General features: G+C 33.2%; 1 long non-coding RNA gene across 1 annotated transcript; it reads right to left on the minus strand.

Annotated features, from left to right (window-relative positions):
* Nucleotides 1-210: 210 nt before the first annotated feature.
* LOC118683459 (uncharacterized) lies at nucleotides 211-24,371 on the minus strand. Its single transcript, XR_011396529.1, has 4 exons — nucleotides 23,980-24,371; nucleotides 14,513-15,074; nucleotides 1,603-1,720; nucleotides 211-273 (listed from the first exon to the last, which is right to left on the minus strand). It is a non-coding gene; the product is annotated as an uncharacterized lncRNA (long non-coding RNA).
* Nucleotides 24,372-24,745: the final 374 nt, after the last annotated feature.

Below are 24,745 nucleotides of genomic sequence, written 5' to 3' on the forward strand. Positions count from 1 at the left end.
GTAGGTGAATTTACTTTGAACATTGCCTTGTAAGTATTTAATGTTCTAGGGAAGAAAATTTTATCTTCCTACACCGACTCATTCCATGCATGTGAACTCCTATTGGCCAAACTTTCAGTTATTATCTAATTGTAAACTGTTTGGCAAAAAATTTTTCCTTAAAGTGTTCTGTAAAAATATATATTTGTGTTGAAATTATACGGCACTTACATGTACTGGTAGCTAACATTTGTCAAACGCTACCAAAACAATTCGTATCACTGCTAGAACTTCCTGTAAAAGATAAAGAAAAGAAAAGATTTAATCAATAGGAATACCTAAACAAATTTTGAGAACTACAAGACTTAGAGAAAAATAAAGAGCACTAAATAGATTAATTGTGCTGGGCTCCAGCCAATTATTGGTGTAGTCGGAATTCATTAAAAGCTGGTCTGGAGACCGTAAAGCATTTATTAGGGGACTACTTCAAATTAAGATAAATATGGACTGGAGTTATTGTAGTTGGTTATGAGATATATTAAAGTCCTTCCAAAGTGCCGTTAACTACAGTGAGTCAGCTAAATGCAAATTTGTAAACGGTCACGTGTTTAAAAACATCTTAAAAAGGTTTTTTCTAAAAGTTTTTATTGTTTAATTATTAAGTATTTATTTTGCTTTTATTCTGGTCTTGTTCGTCGTTATTTTCATTAATTCACATTTGATATTTTTTCTACTTTTTTTATTCCGTTAACTATTGCCTTTTCAACAGTGCTTTTCACTTTCCATTTCTCTAATCGTTTGTGGATTTTATTGCTTCTTCTTTTATTTTTTTTTACTAGATATGCGTTTGTTTCTGCTTTCTGCTTCTTTCGCTGCTGCTTTTTCTTCAGTTCATTTGTGTTTTTCTCTTTGCACAATCTGATTTTAATTTGAATGCCTTTTACATTCACAAACTTTATCAGTAACTTTAAAGTGCATGTCTCAAAAATATTTAAGATTGAATACATCCAGAAGCTTTCAGGATTTTACTATTAAAAGCTGATCTATACAATTTCTGCTACTAAAAAATTTTCCTTGAATTTATTATAATAATGTTTCAGTTCGTAAAAGAATCTTCACTGACACAATTAAATAATATTAAGAGATGGACAATTTTTTCGCTCCGTTCAAGCACAGCCGATAAACTGAACGTAAGAAGAACGATTCCAACAATTCTATAATTAAATTTACCGTTGCGTGCATGAGCGCGCAACATTTTCGCGGATTTTTACGCACAAATAACGTGGGAATGACAGAGTTTAACGGAATCGCGCAATAATTATCTACCGATGAGTGATTTTATATATATTTACATGCTGTACGAATATACAGCAGTAGTTATGCAACTTAATGCGATGCATAGGCACGTTTCACCTGGATGTCAGCCTATCGTGAAAATTTCGATGCGAGCGCTTAAATGAATGAAAGATGGAATGATTAAACGAGTTAAGAATCTTTTTGCGTAACTTCGTAATCTGAATTATGTTTGTGTGTGTTCGAATGTGTATGTGTAATTAAAGCTTGCTACTCACAAGCTCAGCTGTCAATGATTCACTTTTTGTGGCATAATACTCTTTTGCTTACCTTGATTCCGCTGATGGTTTGCAGTCCGGTGCGCTCTTCCATAGGCGTGCCAGCATGCACATCTACAAGACGAAGAACAGCTTAGTGGAATACCGTATGATGAAGCAGCAAAGGGGACCTGAAAATATTGAAATTACAATGTACTTTAATAGCAGAGCATGAACTCTATAAAAATATATAATTTATTTGAGAATAAAACAAAAAACATAGAACTAGATATTTAAGGCAACTAAAAATATTATTCCAGACGAATATATCCTTCAGCGTATAAATCAGTATATGAGGGAGTATTTTATGTTGGATATTCCATGGTTTGAAAACACACTTGTCAAGCGGGTTTTACACTTGACTAACAATTCGTATCAGTATATGGTGCTTAAGGTTTAAATTCAGTCTAGGATTTTCGCAAAATTAATTTATAGTATACTTTAGGGTCAAAAAAACATTGTTCAACTATTAGAATAGAGAAAAAGTTGGTCCCTACAAAAGCACTATAGTTGGCGTCGATGATACTGGAAGGTTATCGCACGTAGCCACTTGAAATTTTAACTCTAGCATTACAGTAACATTATCTAGTAAAGATCTTATGACTTTATGTTATTACTGCTTTTTTTTAATCCGAAAGTGATACTTGTTTAACCTTACTTCCAGAATGAATTTTCAAGAAAGGATGAAGTGTAACTTTGCATACTTTAGTATAATGTAGTATCAGTCTGAGGTAGTATTTAAGAGTGGTTTGATGGAGATTCTTCGATTCGAGAGATGATTCCCTGTAACTAATGTTGGGAATCAATGCATTATTTTGACTAAATTTGGCACATCAATATTATTATTTTTTTCCAAGCTTTAGGTGAAAACTTTAAAAGCTGAGAAAATTTTTTTTCTCAAAATTTCTATGAAACACATTTGCCGCTAAATTCGTCATATAATTAATTATGTAATCCATGTATACGAATATAAAAAAATTACTTATACGCATTGTACATAACAGTTCGTTATAAATTCCTGGAAGCTCTTACTCTTTGCTTGATGTGTTTGTAAAGATTGCGTAAACACCGAGATGTATATACAAGTATATATAAGTTGTAAGCTGTTGTTCTAGTTAATCGCTTGCCACTTTTATTGTCAGTCTTTTGCACGCCCTTTCATTAAGTGTTGTGCAATTGACGCAGAAATCAAACAAATCTGATGTAATCCACTTTAATTCAATAAAGGGACACACAATTTGTAAAGTGTTAATTTAAGCTGACATGCTTCGGAGATCAAAGTTCTTCGCTGCTATTGGCTCTCATACTTTTTAAATACAATAGATGTGTGTATATATTTGTAATGAGAGTCAATTAATTTTTAATAACATTACAATGATTATTTTAAGTAAGTATTTTGTCATGGACGTATGATTTTTAAGCGGCAATTAATCTATAAAAGTATCTAAAGTAATTATTTTGTTTAAAAAGGTATAGGGTTTTGAAGTAATGAGCTTATGAAGGGCCAAATTACACATAAATATAGTACAACTCAAATCAGAGTTCAAAGCATATATGTCTATAATTAATTGATACAATCAATTTCACTAATACATTTCTCAACATATTTATTTGGAGCTTGGCGGATCACTTAAGTAACCCCTATATGGGTTTCACGGCTTCTAAAAAAAAATAAAAAATTTTATTGTCTTATTTAATTCTATAACATTTCTAGAATATTGTCCTAAATTCTCAAGTTGATACCAGTAATAGTTTTGGAGATACAGCTTTGAAAAGTTGCGCGCTCGAGATCTATATAGATAGTCACTTTAAACTTTAAACGCGTTTTTCTCGAAACTGTGTTTTATGAAATTTTGCACAGGTCTCCAAAATATAATTTACAAGGTCGAGAAGCGAAGAATTTTTTTTTTTGTTTAAATATAACTATTTAAAAAACGTTTTGACCGACGGAACCCATGTAACCCCCTAAAAACGTCGCGTGATCGTATATGGAAGATATAGGTTAAGTTAGTAGAGTGAAAATTAAAATGAGGAATGTTTATTAGGTCGAGCCGTATGTCTTTCGAAACTCAATTTCAAAAGTGCTTTTAGGCTCACGTGCCCAGCCTCTACACATCGACTAATCATATAGAGTTCAAGGACCTCATCGCTTATTATTCCAAGTTAGTTTGGAAAGTCTTCATTATCCATCCATATTCAAGTACTTAGTTCTCTTGACGAATAATCTATAGCATAAGCCATAACTTATATATAGGGTATACAGAGCACTATTAAGCTCAGCTTTTTTTTTAAATCAGCTGCAGTTCATTTCGAAAGTAGTCGTATTTGCTCCATAGTCATTTCAATACATCAATTTATTTACACTTATTAAAAGTATTCCCCAAAACGTTTTCAACCGCAATTTATTTACAGTTACCTTGACAGTCAACTTGACTGTCCGCTTGTAATTGCTTACTGCAAAATGTATTGTTTCACAATGCCTTTGTTCTCTAGCAATTCAGCAATAATAACGTGAAAACATATAAGTATTTTTACATGATGCCTCCTCCTCCCATACTTAACAACTCGTAGCCAATATTGATGCAAGTGGCGTTGCATTTCCATTTCTGCTTTACTCGGCTGGTGTTGAAAGCGTCAATTCAAGCAAGCGAACCTTATGCACGCTTTTATGGCTTTCGCAGAATTTCGCTTTCCAATTCATTGAATTTGATATTGTCATGGTGTTTTCGAATCCGAAATGCTGACGATTGTTCGCTAGCTTTACTCAACTTATTTTTGACTTTATTCGGAATTTTATGGGTGAATTTATGTGGTTGTTCTTAAAAGCCAGCAAACTTTAATAATACGAACTTTACTCATATATTGAAATACTTTATTTGCGGGTTCGGAGAAAGCTTACGAGGAGAGCCATAAATATTTTACAGTTATTGGAAAATAATGTACATATGTTATTGTCGACTAGGCGGAAATTTGGTTCATAATATTACCTATGTATACTATCTCTGATGAAAAAAAAGACATATATATTTTTCATGATTTTATTTCTATTTTGATTTTCAAACCTTGTTCCGCTGCGATTTGAAGTACATAATTGCGGAATATGTTAAAATAATCTTTAAAGTTATGTTCTGCAATATTTAGAACTTCAAACCATTCCGAGAACATACCATATTTCACTTACTATAACCTCACTTCCGAATCGAAACCGACAATGCTTAATGCTGCTTGCTATAAATATTTCGTTCTTTCAAAGTCAGTTTTTCATATCTAAAGAAATCGAACTGTAAATAATGAATTTATGTACACTTCGATTGTAGCTCCATTTATAAGACAATCATTATATGCGCTTAATCGGCTTTTGATGTTTTATGAACTTCAAAAGATATTATTTTACTTAGCGGATTAATTACCGCACTATGTTTTTCTCAATTCCATGCCAATGATTGTATATTCTTCTATTCATTTTTGGTTCTCTCTAAGAGTTCTCTTCGGTATTTAATTAACCTTATTTTCTAGAATGTTTACAATCAATGCACCCGTCTGCGTGTTAAATTCGACAAATAAAACCAAATACAAAACAAATTAATACCATCATTGAAGCAGTATACTCGACCAATGGAGACATACTTGTAGGTGGTAGCGTAAACCTGTAAAAAGGTGCGCGGCTGAGTGCAAATAACGCTAATTGCGAAGCGTCGTGTGGTTATTCAAATAAAAGACAATTTACAGGCAACAATACTGAAAATAGTCACGCGTAAATCTCTTACAGTTATTTGCTGTGCACTTGAAGAGCGCAAGTCAACACTTTCTGCCATGTAATTAATTAAATAAAATTTCAGTTTAATTTTTATTTAATCTCTAGAGCTTGAAAATAAATAATTACAATACAAAAAGGCAGTTATATTTACACGTTTAAATTTATGCTAAGCAGAACGTGACATAAAAACTTATTAGAAAATAGGGAGTAGGAGCTTTTTTTGCATATTAACATGATACGATACCTGCTAATATTTTAACTTTAACTCCAGTATATTTTTACTTATGTTCTTCATTTTCATTTCTTCATTCTTCATTTCACTGTGTGCTAAAAGGACGCAACAACAACAACTTAAATTTTTTTTTGCTAAACTCGTCAACTGGAAAAGTTTGAGCTATCTTAAGGCTTTAACCAATATTTTTCTCAAAACTTAAGAGCGTACTTCTACTATCGAAAAGCTTCCTATGGCCTACTTTGGCTGCTCTAATACATTTTACAGAAGTACTTCACTTCTTTCTCGTTTCAAAATTCTTCTTTTATTACTATTTAACATGCTATTTGGCTTTCATTTAAAATGCGTGCACTCATCTCTATACACGAACTATCATGTAATACTTTTGAGTTTGAGCTTTTACTGTTTTTTCAATGATTGCCGGCATATGCGGTATATTGAAAGCGCAAGCTCATAAACTGCGAATTCGTGGTTAAATACAAATATGATTAAATACAAAAAAATATCTTTGCATTTATGAGTTATATGCGAATGTCAATAAACAATAAGAAAGTTGTGCAAACTTATTTCGTTAACACTTGCTAATAACTTTCAGAGTTCAACGCATTTGGCTGTCGTTTGTATATTCAAATATAAAGTTATTTATATTTATTTGAAAATATATGAACTGAGAATGAAATGCATGACAACTGCTGCTGCTCGAATATATAATTCAAATAAATATTTTCATTGCGAAAAGTTTGTTGATGAACTTTAAGAAATCTCGTAGTTTCAACGAAAAGTTATCTAATCGAAAGAGGTTTTATACAATTACGGTCAAAAAGAAAACAATAATAATAAATACAGTTGCACACGTTAACAAATTCTAAACACAACCACATAGTGGTTGTCCTATGGTAATAATTTTATTGAAGAAAAAGTTTTAGTACGGCAAATAACAAATCGTTGTAGCATATAATGTTATTAACACTAAGTACATACATAGTAAGTAAGGTATTTGCACAGTGGTTTGGTTTTTTTCAAAAAATATTTTGATTTTGTGAACTAAAATTGTAGAAAAGCAATTAGCAAAAAAAAACCACAGTAATTTTCTTTTGCGCTCGAGCACTAAGATGAGAGCACTATATTGTAATTTGATAACACGCAGACTTTTTAAAAGTTATACTATGTCATTCTAATAACCTCTTTGCAAGTAATTAGTTCACCATGAGCATATGCCTGGATAGTTTCGTTAATGTAAACTAATAAAATTTGCTAAGCAATAGTTGTACTTCATAAGCAATCTAATGAGCGGACTTGTATCTATATCAAGTTGTTCTAATGGTTGTATATCGTTACACAATCTTCTGTTTGCTTATGTGAAAATCTTCTTCCGCTCCTCATGTTCAAAGTTATCTCAATTTATTTCATCTTAACGTCGTTGTAAAATATATTAAGTGCTTTTCTTCCCTACCAGCTTAGTTTTATAAAATACACGCAAAAAAATAAAAAAATAACATAAAGTTGGCAACAATAAAAATGGAAATTAGTAACGTTGAATGCAAGTTCACGGCCATCACTGTGCAAAAAAAACGAGAAACAAATACAAAAAATATAAAAAAAAAATTGTTTCACATATACTTGTATAAGTAGACAACGGAAGTACTCTGTGAACAATTTGAGCCAGTCAAAAAGGAACATAAAACCCTTTCAACAGGCAATTACTTTCGCTTTGGAGAACATAAGTTGTGTCAAATGATTTCAAAATTGTTTTAAAGGTCAGAAATAGTAGTATCACATGCTCACCCAACTAGCCAAAAAAATAAAGGAAAAAGCATAATTGTACGAACAGATGTGGCGGAACTGCTCTACAGAGTTGTACGAAGTTACTTAGCAATTCCAGTTTGATAGCGACGGAGAGTACTTGTAGTATTACAAAGATTTATAGCTTAGTAAGCGTGTCACCCTTTTGCAAGCAGGCAATTGCTGGGCGAACGATGCAATGCTTCGATGAGTTCTCAATCGTGGAGGAAACCACATATTCGCAGAAGTGATGTTCATATGTAAGTGTGTATTTTGGGAAGTGTAAAGATAGCATAGCGCCACGTTGTGGGAAGCCGATTAGGACTACACAGATGTGATGATACATATATGCCCAAATGCGGGGATGTTTTGAAAATAGAAATGTCGACATTTGTACTGATTTGACGGTTATATCAACAGAACATTCGATTCGCTTGAATGCTCAGGAAGAGTTGTTGAGCTGTATTTCAGGCATTTACGTATATACTTATGGTATATATTTGTGTTTGTCTATCTATCGGTGATGTAGTGAAGTACCCCGTAGGAAACATCAAAGTACTCAAATAAAATTTCAAGTTCTAAATTGAAATTTCGACACACTGGATTTCGACTTTCCTGGAGCAGCAATAATTGTTAAGAATTAAAAACGATTTCGCCAAACACCGCACTTAAAATAAAATGCCAACACTTTTTATATTTATCGATCCACGATTATTTACTGATCTTCTGTAAATATCGAAGTCAGCTCGATAATTGTGCAAATAATGCTGTCCATAAGCTCCATTGACACAAATCCGTATAAGCATATATAGTAGTATAAGTATATACAAGTGGCATTGGCAGCTGTGCAAATGTCCTTAAGTAATTAGCAAGTACTCTTAGCAGTTGAGTAAATATAGTTATACTTTACGAGTACTTTGATTTGTACGTGGGAATAATATTTTTTCTTACTGTCGTGATGCTGAGTAGTAAGTTATTCGCGATTTGACGAGTTCACCATCTTCTTTTTTCATATTCAGCAGAATAGTTTTGTAATCCAGAACAGATCGTGTAGCGACCTCCTCACATAGGATCTTGTCCATCGTAAGTGATTAATTTCCAGAAAGCTGAAGTTAGTTGTACATCTTCGCGGTGCATACCTCTACACATATTTATCTATCTAGTTGTACATCGCCTTGATTCCTTTTTCTGCCTTTCCTTGCTCTCTTATTTTTTGCTTGAACTCTACAACAACCATGAATTCATTATAACCTAAATTATAAAATTCGTTCTAATAACTGTTTGAATTTCATTATTTTTAATTCTATTTATTATATATATCCTCAATTGCGAAATTGAAGGGTCTTTGTAGGGATCTTTAAAATCAAATTAACTTTTCAGCAATCATTACAACTTTGCACGCATTTCACAACTTCACATTTGGTCAAAATCGAAGAGTGCTGAGATTTTTTAGGGATCAACATTCAGATACATACTTCAGTCACCGATATTGGTACAAGAAGGTTCAGAGATATAGACTTTAGTCCAGATAAGCGTTCGTTAGAATAGTATAAACATTAGTCGTTTATATAGCATATTTTAGCTGTTTTCAATCGAGGTCTGGTTTCCTCCCAATACTCCCGACTTTCTCAGAATTTTTTTCCCAAATTCTCCTTGGTCTGCTGCTTTCGAACTTGTCATGATTTACCAGCTTACCAATCAATAGTCTTGAGAACGTTTTTTTAACTTCCCGCTAAGAAAATGGAAAATTTTCTAAAAATCGGGAAGATATTGGTTTCACCCCATTTTGCAAAAATCGAATTCTCAACAGATCTCGACGTTCTGAGGGTCGAGGAAGCTTCCCCGAACATTTCTACGATGATGTCCGTATGTCTGTATGTATGTGTGGATATATGTGTGTGTGTGTGGATGTATGTGACCCTCTTATAACTTTTAAACGGCTCAACCGATTTGAATAAACTAAATGGCATTTTAAAGGATTTCATTGCACTTGAGTTTCGCGTAAGTTTGGACCCAATCGGACCAGTAGAAATTTTGAAAAATCGTTTTTTTCGAATTTCTTCCAAACTTGACCGATCGACACCAAAAACTAATCAGTTCTAAACTTTGAAAAAACACATCGTTTGCCGCAAACCGGGTCAAAATCGGTTGATTTACTTGCGAGATATCGAAAACGAAAAATTTCGAAGAGCTCAAAAGCAGTGAAAAAAGCGAAATTTGAACGTTAGCGTATGAAATTAGCGGGAAGTTGCAGGGATGGCCCTTGAGGCCAACTGTTTTCCACATTTTTTTTTCGTAGAGAAACTTCTTTCTTCTTTTCTTAATTATCTTTTTATTCTTACTAATATTGAACTTGTGGTTTAGAATAGCAGTTTACTAAATCTACTTCACTAGCACAGTTCACTACAACGGTAGTTTCTGCTAGTCATCAGTCTCTTCTTGATTTCGTAGATGAATTTTACTTTTAGGCTTATGTAATTTCCTAGTATTTGCTCTCGTACTCACATTACAAAGTGCTTACATGAAGGTACATTACTAATTGCTCCAGGAATTAGAGCTCACTTTTGTTTTTGGTTTAGTTGTTGGCTTACGATTTTACATAGGCTTAAAAGCGGCTTTCCATTTACTTATAAAATGCATGAAAAGAATGGGCCCAACAATTTATGTGAACAATGCTACGCTTTAAAACTCTTACAAAACGCTACGAACTGTTTCAATGCTAAATTGATTGTCCGAAAAGTGCAGAAGCAATCTGAGAACAGAACAAATTTTTTATTTTCCGTTGATTGTCGATTTTCGTCTACTTAAAAGTAGGTTTGTATGTTTGCGATATTAAGGAAATAATGTGAAGTGCATTTGGGAGGATATTCCACTATTTTATTCAAGCAAATACTACTATACTTATAGACATCTATAGTCGTAAATGATAGAAAATATACTTGCTTACATCGCTCCTCCCTTATCAACTAAATAACCTTCTCACCAACTAAGCCAGCTATTATTTTGATAGTTTCAATCGTTTTGTGGGTAGGAGGAAGAAGAAAAAGAGAAGAGAAGGAACTGCATACTATTGCTTTACGATTCAGGTAACCATCAAAAGGATTGTATAATGGTAATATAATTGGATTAAATTCTGATTTACGCTGGAGATGAAGTACTTCATAAATTGTTACTTTGAATGTTAAATTCATTTGAAGGTACATTTGTAGATTTAAATTACCTAAAGGAACCGAATATATGTGAATACTCGTACATTTGAATTATAATATTATGAGGTTTGCACCTAGACCTAGGGTCTATTGTGCCCTTTACTCCTACATACTCCAACAGCACCTATGAAGGTTCGCACCCACCACTCTTGGATCAATATCGAAAAACGTTCCTCCTTTCCTTAATTATCTCTCTACGTCGACAACTTCGAAGTATTAAATAGTAGACCTAAAGATACAAACTTCTATCTCAAAACAGTGATATTAAATAATTTTTCTCAGGATCAGGTGATTAAGCTCACGGGTAGTTCTTGAGACAAGTTCGGTACAGGATTTATTAATTTTTATAGAAAACTGACGAATTTGTCATTAAATAAAAAGGTAAATACTAAAACTCTATTGGTAATTTTTATATAATTAACAGCCAGGGAAATGAATTGTTTCCGAAACTGTATTTGATGCTTGATGTGAGCTCGTTTTTCATAGTGAATTCAATTTTCCTAGTGAACCCACAAAAAGTGACATGCCATATGCTATCTGAGTGACAAATCATCAGCACCATTGCAAACAAATCCCGCAGAGTTTGAACAATACGTAGCCTTTTTCGAGAGTGCTTAGAGAGAATAAAACGCTTACTTTAAAGCATACTTTTCCGTTGACGGTTTGTGTTTGGGCTTATTTGTGTCCTCGAATACATGCACACAACCCGACTCGTGTCAACAAAGTTTTGACATGAATTTAAACTTTTTGCTTTGTTATAAGCCTTTACGCAGCTATCGCATCTATGATACATAAAAATTACAAGAGTGCAAAACAAGCTAAGCCATGTCAGAGTTGTGGCTAACAAATCCCACAGATCATCCGTTGCATGTAAACAAATTAATTTATGTGTATATACTATATTCATATATTATTTATATATGTATAAGTAAATATATGAAAAAATTTACATAAATTAAAACATTCTCTTACAACTCTTCGGTTTCCCTTTATTTTGAAAATTTGTGAAAATTTAGTTAAATGCAATGAAAACCAACTTGTTAGTCATTTAAGTTAAAGCAACTCCTTCAACACTTATACCAACCGACTACAGGCGCAAGTATTATATATGTACGACATGTGTGTATCACCAACATTTCCAAGGTGATTCTCTCGGTGTAATTGTCACATCAGCAGAAAAGGCAAGAATACAAAGGGACGGATGCAAGTGTGAAAGCAAACTGACAGGAAGTGTCGCTCCAAAATGCTGTATAATTTTGACAATACAAAATACGTATGAGTAGGTGAGAGCCGAATAGAATTGTGGGTGCCTACAGTCTGTGTAATATAAATAAAACAGATACGGTTTTTAATTTACGCTCAAGTTAATATTGGATTCTTCTTAACGTAGTATTCCCAGGTTTTACTACGTTGGCTGCTGTTGTAAGTCAGATTCCTATCATTAAGGTTCAATTTCTGGCTCTCATCGAACTTCATCAGACTTCCAACTGGGTCTATGTACCTTTACCCGATTCTCAATGGTTCTTCTCTGTTCTTTGTGGATCTCACTAATTATCACCGGTTATTTCAAAGCTCCCTATAACTCTTTAGCTCTCAATGACTTTACCTTGTTCTCAGTGACTCGACTCGGCTTTCACTGTGTTCTATGCCCGGTTCTCATTGGTTCTTCCCGATTTTCACTGCCTCTCCTAGTTTCGCAGCGCCGCTCAGTTACTCTCCCCGAATTGTGGTGGCATTCTCGAGTTTTCCCAGACCCTTCCGGCTCTCCTTTACTCCCACCAGTTCACTGAACTTGTAATGAACTAATGAACTTTCCTTTTTGTTGTTCAAAATAATGTTCGTTAAATCACCCTGGCACAGCGTTTTCATTGAAACTGAAAAATTCAATGATAGTCGGATATTACTTGCTGATACTGTACATCGTAACGTTTATAGAAACTATATTGATATCTTTCCGGAGACATAACCATACATTTACGCCTATGCCTTGGAATTGTGCTGTAGAGTAAAAGTAATGGTTTGGGACCAGAAATTCAAGAAGAGAAACTTAGTGGTTCAAAAAAGATCTAAAATATTGGCGGTATAGAGCCTAGTTAACCTTACACCCGATTACCCTCAAAGTCATCTGAGCCAAATAATTGATTTAAAAAAGGACATGTAAAAAATTGCATTAAAAAGTCCCCGACTTATCAAGCTGTAATCGTACAAACGTGAAAGTAAGTATGTGATAAGTATCAGGCTAGTCGATGTATCATATTACTCTACATGCAATTGCAAAACACAATGGCCACCGGAAAATTAAGTGGTTTGCAAAAGAAAGGAAATTGCATAAAGAAAAAAAGTAAGTGACCTTGACTTTCCACTTGCCACCAATATAACGTAGGTGCGCAACAAAGCTTTTAACGTCTGCAGCAAAGCTTACAAAGCCCGTTCACGTACCCAATCTTATTTATACATATGAACTTTTAAGTATGCCTTACATGCTGATGCCGTATTATAAATTCTCATTTACCTGAGTACTTGTAGGTCCTACACTTCAAGAGCACTCAACGTCCACACGCTTGCACATGCCTAAACACTTTTGCTACACTTTTGCGCCTGCGTTTTACGTTAGTACTTTTTTATTTCACATATTTTACTGCAACATTCATTGTATTCTCTTATGTTGCCGAGCAACACTGATTGCGAACGAAAGAAATTAAAAGTAGATCAAAGGTTGATAATTTTGTAACACTTTATAATACTTTTTTGTGTTGTTTCTTTGAAATGCCAAAAGATGTTTTGTTGGGTGCAAATGGCAAATGCTAAAAGATGGAATGAGTGTTGGAAGAGAAAACGTTTGATTGGCAATAATTTTCACAAATTTCTATGCAACCTCTAAACGCTTCGTTTTCGTATTCTGTACATAGTAAAGAGTTCTCTTGCATGCCGAAAATTGTAAATGTCGCTGGAATGCAGATAATTTGCACTATACGTTCGCACCTAAATATTCATGAACAATATCCCTAACACGTTCCTGTTATACCTTTACAGTGTCAGCTAGCTGCCGCGATCAACTTAATCTTACGATCACTCTAGCTTATTTACTGGTTTTTGTTCAATGTTTTCGGCCATAACAGCTTCATTTAGACTATAATTTTACTAAAGGAAAGATATCGAACAGAGAAATGGCGAATAGAACACAGCCATTAGGAAAAGTTGCTTAACTGAACTGACACGTTGATTGAATTATACTTTCCTATTGACAAAAAACACCTAAACATTTGGTATCCATCAAAATAGGTGTGCGACTTTGATAACATATGGTATTATATAAAGAAGGCGCCTAATTGTAGGCAGTTGAAGTAAACATTACCTACATTTAGAACTATTTATCTTTGAATTTTATAACACAATAAGAGAATTCTCTTGCCTCTTCAAGATTGCAAGATATGCAAAAATCCTATAACAAAATATGCAAAAAATAGGGGAATACCTAACTGCAGAAACAGAAATATAATATAAGAGAAGTGATAGTATTTGTATACGTAATATGACAGCTAGCACAGGGTTGCAATTATTTTACTACGCTTTATTGCACGATGGGTTTTGGACCGCAAGACCTTATATCATAGAAATAAAAGTGACTCTTATAATTATGATGAATCATGAACCTTTTCGAAAATTCACAATTTTAACACCGTCAGAGCGCGAAATTAATTTTCACTATTTTTGCCATAAATGCTGGCTCTTAAGCAGTGCATTTGCAACTGCAAAACTTGTTATCTCACATACTCCCTGTTTACACTCATTTGTTAAATATACAAACAGACGTGTATATAAATATAAGTGCCTGTGAAGTCAGTCATCCAAATGCGCACAAACAAATACCATATATTCAGCAAACACACACAACCGCAAATATTGTATGTGGCACATATTCGATTTTCATTATTTTACTCACCCAAAATGACGAACGTATTTTCCAGCTGGCCTACGAGTCCGTTGATGCCGAAAAACACGGTAGAGTAATTTCCATCATAACCCACCGTTGTGCCATCTTTGTCCAGGGGATCCGGTTAAGCTGGCGCTAGTACCCCTAATGTACACGACATGGTCCATGGTCGCATCAATGCATTCTAAGGTGTTGTTGTTAGTCCACTTTGGCCTGGCAAACTCCCGGCTACACCACCGTTGTCGCGCGTACCACGAACAATGTCGTTAGCGCGACAATAACAAACGCCGTCGGACTTAGCATGAGCGCGACGCTCTGCTTGTGCAGCATATTTCGGTCGGTCTTGTATTCCTCGTATTTGTGGGTGCTTTGTTTGCATTTGGCTAGAGGGTAATGCAAAATCTGCCTAGGGGTATTTAGTGGGAGTGCGTTGGATCGCTGGAACTCATTGTTTAGTTGGAAGTGTGTTTCCCATCCTGCCTGCGTTATGACTAGAATTGATAATGGTGACAAATTGCGAGAGTATGATGATGAGATTTTCCTTCGGTGTTTTTTATCCAATTTTGGTTTTCTGTGAAGAAAAGGCACAGAAAAAACAGTAAATGAATTTAATCTCCTTTTAAGAGGCATAAAATCGTGGAATCAATAAAAATAAACTAAACTAGAAACACGAAAATGACAAAAAGTTGTCTATCTTAGCTTTAGTGCCAACAGGCATGGAAAGAAAGGTGTAATTAGCGCTAAAAATACAGTGTCGTTGGGAAGAATCTACCTATGGCATACCTTCTTAGATACGACTTTACGAAGATAATATATTTTGTAAAAAGTTTCAAATTTCACTGGGTAGCAGAAGCGAATGAGAGCACTCCGTTTTCGAGGATTGCCTTCGTATAAACAGCATGCAATGGTATACAGACAATCAGGGCTAGCATAGTGAATCCACGCACCAACCTGTCAATATAAAAGCATTTCTCAAGCTGAGGTTTATACCATTAGCACATGTGCAGAGGTTTTTCTAAAAAAAAACTATCACGCGGAAGGTATTGTTATTCTCAGTGATAATCAAGTAATAACACTTCAATAGCATGACTCTCTGGGCATAGACGCATTTATTGTATGACAATTTTTTCTCCACCTAGTAAAATTTTAGATCACTGGAGACTAAGTGGTCTCTACACAGATAAGGTTACTGTAAAATTTCTGCGACCAAGGGGCAGATACATAAGAGCATAAATAATAGCCTGAGAAAACACATCACAACCATTAACCCAGAGCTTTACCAAGCCTTTTTTTATTTAACTGTGTTTTAATGAGGTGTTATGATGACAGACAAGCGTAGAATAGACCACAGGTCGCATGCATTCTTTAACTATCCATCTATCTATCTAACGACGCTCCTTTGCTGAAAAGGCTACTGGTAAAGTTCTTCACATCAAATTAAGATTTAAACTGGGCTATTTCAATAATTTATTCTAAGTAACTGCCGCTGTATACCTCCGTCCAAATTCTTATGAATTATTAGCGCCTGGGTGGCAGTTAAGAGGGAGTAGAGAAAAGAGAGGGCGCAAGAATGTGTCACTTGAAATAATTAAATTGTTGGTTGGGCTTATTCCTTCTTGTGGAAAATTCCTCACCAAATTGAACAAGCTGCGGATTTAATTGTGATTTTTAGTGACTGTTATTGACGTACAGTTGAGTAAAATGATTGACATTTTACGAGTCTTTCATATAACGGGTGTTAATTTAATTTTCTGCTGCTTCATTGTTTTCGTCAGTTCAGCTCAGCTGTCATTTCAATGTAATAATTTCAACAATTCCAATTAGTCAGCTTTTTTTCATTATACGTGTTTGCTCTAACGACAGCTGAGCTGTAGTTTATTGCATTTGTTTTTCTAAAGAAAACTTCTCATTTTAATTAAATTTGGAATCGAGAGATTAAGCATTAATTTTCTATTCGTGGATCTATATCCGTACATTCTAATTTTATAATTATATTATATTATTCGTCTAGTTGGTCGTTTTCGAGTTATTTTTTACGAAAAAGATTTAACTACTGCGAGAAATTTATAACTAGGCATCTGTTGACTAACAGGCAGCAAAAGCTGCACTTTTCTGATTTAAGAAAATCAGCAAATTATAATAAAGAAAAATTAATATCAACATTCAGCGAAATAATAGAACTTTTCTTTCAACTTCTTTGAATTCTTCAAATGAAGATAAACTCGAATAGTTAAATTTAAATTAATAAAACTGGCAAAGTAAATAATGTTGTACTTTTGGCATGCATTTCTAATATATATTTTTTTATTATTGTTGCTTAAAAAGAGTTTATAGCATGTAGAGTTTTTTAACTTTTGTTCGAATTTCATTTACGACTGCTCATATATGTACCTTGTAAGCTATAAACGTGCCTCATACGAAGAGAGATCACAACGCATATATTTACTTTCAGAGATAATTTTATAGCTATCCATGTAGGATATTAAATTCCACGAAGAAAACGTCTCTACATGTACATGTCATTTTAATTAATATAATAATTTTATTCTATTTTAAAGTTAGGTTAGGTTATAATAAGTAACGGTTGGTTTTTCAAACGTGTGGTTTTTGTTTGTGAGGCAATACTTTTTCCGAGTTGATCTCCTTGCTGCTATTACTTGATTGCAGCCGTACAATACGCACCGAAGACGCTATTGCTGCTGTGGAGCACAGAAGAGAAGATCCGCATGAATCCATCCGCGCGCAACAAATGGAGCTATGCTCGTCCGCTTTATGGAAGAGTTTACAGAAGGATCTTGGTTTACGGACTTACGAAATCCAACTATTCCGAGAAGTGAAACACATTTAGTGTGCAGTCTATGGGGAACACTATAGAGCCATGATTAATGACTTCTTCGAGTCTGAATTAAAGTATGTTGATGTGGACGTCTTTTGGCTCAAACAAGACAGCGCTACAAGCCATACTGCTAATGAAACAATCAATTTATTGAAATAAACTTTTGGTGAGTGTATTATCGCGCATCAGGGCCCTTTGGCGTGGTCTTAATAATTATGCGATTCAACACTGCTGGGCTATTTTTTGTGGAGTTATGTGAAGTCGCTTGTGTACGGAGATAAGCGCGATATGTTTGACGTTTTGGAAGCGAATCTTCGACGCGTTATTACGACCAATTATGTGCCTATTAATGTACGCTCTAATAAGCATGCCTTCATATGTGTGCGGTTGCGTGATAAAACTAATTAGTCGCATGTGTGCCTATATCTTCGAGTGTTTCTGCTTTCTCGCGAATGCTGCTGCAATTGAAACACCAATTAGTGGTCAGCCAAGTGTTCATAACACACCAATAAAGTGGTGAAATATAAGGTTAACTAGTGGTGTTGCTGAAACAGATCGGCACCAGAATATTATGATTCAAACAGCGAGTATCTAGTAATTAGCCATACATAGTCAGATACATATGTATAAATGAACGTTCGTGTATCTTCACGCAACAACATTTTTACAGAAAGCGTATCTACATTGAGTATATTGTTAGTATAGTTGTTGAATGTGTGTGTGCAGTTTGTACTCATGTCTCTTGTTACTGCATCTTTGGTTCAATTAAAATTTGTTTGGGGACTATCGTCTCTTCACTCCGGAAATTGCTTTTCTAATGTCAGTTTATTTCAAGCAAAGTTTGATAGTATTTTTAAATGACTTAATTGGTGGGGAATATTTGAACAGGCTTGTGTGTGGTGAAATGGAGACCTTAGAAAGCATGTGTGAATTTTAATTAAATTGTTGGCAATTGCGTATACATGAGTAAAGTTTTCTGCCCTCTTTCATGTCAACTGCCGCTTAAAAGTCTGATTGGTAATGACTTCCACATTCGGCGTCCCTAACAAAACAAGTTTAAACATGTCACCGAACAACTGTCGCGGGTTTCATACAAAAAAGTTTTAGAGCTGGCTTTACTGGTAATAGAGTTTGACTAATAGAGATAGCAATGTGCGACCTTTCTGACATGTCATTAGCTGCCAACACTACCAGTGCGTATATACAACTATTACAAATGAAAGAAAGCAATGTCTTTTAACGCACCGCCATGCCAACCTATAAACTGACTAGCACAAGCACTAACATTTGTAAATATGTACGTAAATGCCATAAGAAAGTTAATTGAAAAAAGAATAAAAAAGATTACAAAATTTCTAAGTTCAAAAACTTCACACGACTTCCTTTCAGAATGTGGGCACTTGTCTCTTGATTAGCGATGTGTGGCTACTCTCAATCAGATTGATAACAAATTAACCGCTAAATGAATGTCTCTGACGTAAACATCACATATTTTGTAATTTAAGTGTAGATGAAAGTCAAGTGAAGGAATCCGACATACATTTGTGCTTATAAAAATAAATGCTAAGCAACAAACGCTGGTTTGTTACTTGGTTGTGCGCTTATTCCATGCAAAATTTCAATTAAAATTTTTTTTTTTTCGTGCAAAAAAATTTTTTTGCTCTTGGATGCAAAATATTGGAATTTTTTTTATTTCGACTCAATATCAAAAATTATGGAGTTATGAATTTTCAAATAAGAATACCAATTTTGAAAAAGTTCCTTTAAACATTTGCGTATACGAAGAAAATTATTTCATTATAAAAATAGTCAGCCTATTGTTTATGATTTTTTCTCAGCTTTCCAATGTAATATACGTTGAATTTATTTGACTTTTTTTTATAAACAGAAGGTACAGTTTTATAAACAAATAATTTTATTTTCAATTTGGAAGTATTTTTATTCAATTTTTTTTCTCAAAAACGTACATATTATGATTATTATAAAAATCCTGAAGCAGTTTACTTTAGTGAATACTTTAATAAAAGTTTGAAATGTATATAATTTACAGAAAAACCATACATAAATTCAATCCACGCTGTAAAAGTATAATTTGAGTATTTCATCATGCATATGTTAACTCATTTATATAATAATACAATTGCCGTAAAAATGTATATCAATTTTTCGCCAGTAAATTCCATTGATTAGTGTTATAATTCAAAAGTCATTAAAAATCCTTGAATTTGACACATTTAATAAATTCATAGTATTTCGCAATGTGATTATAGTTTGGGGAAAAACGCACATGCATTTTTTCGTTTCACTTGAGTTATCCCTACCCCTCTATTTAAGGCGTAAAAATAGTTTTCAAATATATATAAAACTACAGAAGCATACACATTCATTAATTTATATAGTATAGTCATTTATATAGTATATGTATAGTATTTATGTATTTAACATTTTCTATTTGCATAATCAATGAGTTGTCATCACGTTTCAATGAGAGCTCAGGCGGTAATGGCGACAATAGTGTGCGAAGGTTCTTAAAAATATGGCCAACGTGTTTATATAACTATTATGATATAAATGTACCGTTGCACATGTGTTTGTAAATTATTGTATATGCATACATATCTATTCAAGGAAAAGCAATTCCACTAAGTATTTTTAACAAGGAAATGAAGTGTTGCAGATGTGCTCATACAAATGTATGTGTGTATTAACATGGGAGCTTTTATTGTGCTGTTGCCGGCGGCTATTAATCTTACATGTGGAAATATATAAATTATAAATGACTGAGCTTTTGACGCTATCTAATATAAAAAACTAGTTTTTAAACACTTACAAGCTTATCCAAAAAACGAAAGCCTTATTAACTGAAAAATTAACTTAGTTCTTAGGGTTTCGTTCAGTAATAACTAAATGTTTACAAAAAAGTTCAAAGCTTTTGTTTACCATCCTGAAAAAAAAGTTCAACTGCTTTCACGTCCTTCTGAAATTTATCCACGTTTAAAGTTTAAGCATAATTAATTTTTCCCACTTAATTTTATAAACAAATTACCAAGATTATAACTTTTATGTCACTCTGTTTTTGTCGATCAAACAATTTCATGGTTGTACTCAAAAGAAAAAAAAACTCATTATCGCTTGAAAAGTTTATTTAAACAATTTTAAATTGTTCATGCAACCAACTGAGAATGACACAATTCATATATCCAGCTGTTTTCTTAGTAGTTAAGTAATTATTCAGCTATTTAATTATGAAAGCAAATTGAACACCTTTCCACAAGTGCCAGTAGTATTTATTTATGTTTTAAACGGATATAAATTTATTGATTAATTATGTAATTAAAAGGCAATGTACTATTTTATCCACGTTCTATTAATTAATATTTTTCAACATATATATTGTTGTTGAGTAAAAATTGAATTATCGTAATGAAACTTTGTACACGTGTTCTTTGGCATAAAAAGTAGGGACTAGTTCGTAGAAGAGTATAATCGGACCGCTGCCACGACTACAAATCGCCATTAAACGAAAACATAAAAAGGTCCATTACTAAGCACTTAATTAAGATATAGAACTGTAACTTAGGACAAGGGATCGCAGCAGAAGGGGCAGCTGTGGGCTAAAAAGCTTGCAAAAATAGTCGTGGCCTCGCCCTCTATGAGGTTTCATTTATATATCTCCAAAACCATGTCATAACCTGTAATAAATTCACTCAGAATAAATCGCTTAAGCACCCCTACCAACAGAATGTTAAAATGGAGAATCAGATATCTTAAGTTTTACATCCAAGTTGGTATGAAAGGGGCTTTATAGAAACCAGGGTTAAAATAAGGTGAAACCCCATATCGCGGGCCCTGCTCAACGGGCTTCAACCAAATTCGGTAGACAACATTATTCTGACATTTTTATTCCGCAGTGTGAAAACGATACAATTTTAAAAACCATCTAATTCTTTCACTTGTCGGTATACAAATTATAGGTCAATCTGCGATATATATTATGGAAACTCAGAGAGAATATTTATCTGGTATTAATATACCCGCGTGCCAAATGGTTTGAATCGGATCAATAACTCCCGGGGACTCAGGGAATATACCCAATAGAAAATTTTTCGAACTTCTGGCTAACTTTATAACGCAAATATCGATCAATGAGTAATCTTAATGAAATCAAAAGTGTGTGTACTTACAAGTATAACAATGTAATGCTATTATCAGAATTTTAAAATATCCAGTTGACTTTATTCCCCATATATTACTGATGTCATGTGAATTAAGTTAATGAAACTCAGAGCTCTTCTTTTTCTGTGTTAATGGCAAAAATAGATAAAACCGGTTCAATACTATTCCTATCTCTCAGATACCAAATACAAAATTTTCAAACTTCTGGTTGACCGTATATATCGGTCAATATGTAAGATATCTTAGCAAAATGCCGAAAATATGTGATATTGGTCTACGCATTACCCAAACCTTGCCTGGATTTGATCTTTGCAATTTGCAAGCGTAAGAAATGTTCGATGACACCCGAACTTTGTCCTTCCTTACTTGTTCGCTACTGAATTTATTTTCGTTTACCTGCTCTATTCCAACGTGCCACACTGTACATGCGTAGGGAAAGACCTTGTGTGGCGTGGAAGCAATTAAATTTATTAGAACTAATTTGCATATGCTCACTAGACAGCTGGCCTCTATTAGCGCATGCATATTCACAAAGAATACACACGAGTATTGAGTATACACATGTGTTTGTTAAAATATTGCTTTTTAGAAAATGATTTTAAATGCTGTTTTTATTCACGCTATTCAAATTCGCTCATAAAACTAAAAGCCAACAATTAACATAAAACTCATTTTTAAACTGAAAGTTCAAAATGTAAGTTATGATGTTGTGTATATACGAGTTAATTTTTCGAGAAAAAGTTAGGAACTCTGAACTGCAAGAGTTTGATACTTGCAATAACGGTAAGTTCTATGAATTAGAAGAAAATAAATATATTAAGTTCTTACGATGAAAACAATATTTTCGAAAACAAAATTATGTCTCATATTTCCGATTAATACTGATTTCAAAAACAAAACAACTGCCAAATGCTTATTGTACTCATATCGATAATACAAAAGGTGTTTTGCTTTGATAGCTGTATTCATATACACTTATAAATATAAGAATGAATAATTATGAGAACAATTCACTACGCCTCCTTTTATTTTTATTTTATTAGAAAGGTGAAAACAAAAGACACAAACAGCCAATGTAAAAGAATCTAGAGTCACTCAAAATAATTAAATGGCGTCTAATATTGTATGAAACACATTAAAAAATGAACCTTAGATAATTTTATCTTTTATAAATGAAAAATGTATGAAATTTATTAGACTCTGAGCTCCATCAGGAAAATTGATTTTCGACCTGTTCAAGGCCTCAACTTTTGAATATAAAGAAATAAATATTTAATTTTACAATTTTCAACAGTTTCGTAAACTTTCACACAAAAATTACCACCGACAATAAATAATGCCAAAAGCTTCAAAAAAATTATTATTTTTCTTTTAATATAACGTTAGTTTTATAAGCTATTTCTTTGTTTTTACGATCTTCTTCTGAAAGCAGCTTCTTTACTCACCATAATCAGTTCACTTTCGCTTAACGACGAAAACAATTCGTAAGAAGTTGCAAAGTGTCTTACGGGCCGTTGAGGCTGATCTTTTAATTTAATGTGCTTTTTTATCAGATTTGTTTTTTCTTTTTAATTTAAACTTAGATCTATGAGTGCTATGGGAAGGAATTCGCATTCGCAATGAGAAGACATACTACTTTTCATATAAAAAGAAATATACGATTATATAGCGGTGAACATTGCATTTAAGTAAGTAAAATGTGCGTTATATGTCGAATTTGGTGACAACATTTCATATACAAAATATATTTTTGCTTTGAAAATTGACTAATTTTTCTCAAAAAGTATATGGCATTTAGTCAATCTGGTAGCCCAAAATAATATATGAACTAAATAACGTGAAACAAAATATTTTGAGCACACATTTTGCTATATTTTCTTACATGACAATATTAGGTCATCTATACGTATAAAAATCCATTTTGCAACATATTTCTTTTAACTACGACTCATCTTAAAATTCTTGTTTCTTAATACCATGCTGACCAGTTCGCAAATAATAATTGGTTTTAGGTGGCTTATATACATATATACACATGTAGATTCAAGCACACTATAGTTAAAATGTTGTAAAAAGTTTAGCTTATCTCTAAACAAAAAGTTTTGCATCCTCGCCGCATTTTGGGTGAATTGATTACACAAGACCAACTGCCAGCGAGAAGGCAGCCAAGAGCACCAATACCAAAAAGTAGCAATAGGAAAAAGTTTGTTTAGTCTAAGGAAAATATAAACATATTCAAAATTCTAATAAATATTTAAAATTTTTATATATTCATCAAAAAAAAATATTTAGTAAATATTTTAATTCATCTATTAATTTTTGACAAAATTTATTTATTGAAAAATGCATGTTTATTTGCTTTTGAACTGAGTTTCTCAAATTAGTCACAATATATTCACATATTATATTATTACTCTGCTTTTAAAGCGTAAATCAGTTTTATTATTATGATAACTGCTATTACCTCAAGATAGTAATGCATTTACTGCCGATAAATGTTCATAGCAATTTGCAGCTGCTAAACTAGTGTTGAACTGACACATACATTTATATTTGTAATAAATAAAACTCGATTATTTCTAGTTGACCTTTTTTTTTGCACTGTGTTGAATATTTGTTTTTGTTTTGAAAATATCATTAATAAATTAAAATTACACATAATATATATCCACATGCACATATACTCCAACAATTTCTCAATCTTCTTTTATGCTTACAAAATTCAATATATACAATTTTTAATTTAACGTTTTATTCACATTGTTAGGCAACACGCGCCTGAAAACGTGTCGGATAGCTGAGTTTTTAATTCTTGTGATATAAATTTTACCGTTAACTAGCCCTTGCGCATACGTTTATTGAGACAAACGGAAAGAAACTAAATAATGCAGTGAAAAACAGTTAAGCTGACGACTACGATTGCTAAAGAGTGTTTTTGGGACGCACATGATGTCCTTTAGGACATAGAGCGCCTCAGTGGCAACTACGAAGAGAAAGTCTACATGTCTTACGAGTCTAAAAGAGAGTATACTGAACTTTGGTTGTATAATGAGAGCGATGAGTACAGTTTGTTTTATTTCTAATTTTAATTTCTATTTCGAGTTTTTTTTTTATAAAATATCTCACTTAGATAACTCAATCTGGAAAAAATAAAGAATGGCTCGGTTTGAGTGTGAGGATACAAGAGTTTCTTTAAATTCATTTATTCTACAGTAATTAATTTCTTATTT

The sequence above is a fragment of the Bactrocera oleae genome, chromosome 5, assembly GCF_042242935.1.
Source record: "Bactrocera oleae isolate idBacOlea1 chromosome 5, idBacOlea1, whole genome shotgun sequence".
NCBI classification, from domain to species: Eukaryota; Metazoa; Arthropoda; class Insecta; order Diptera; family Tephritidae; genus Bactrocera; species Bactrocera oleae.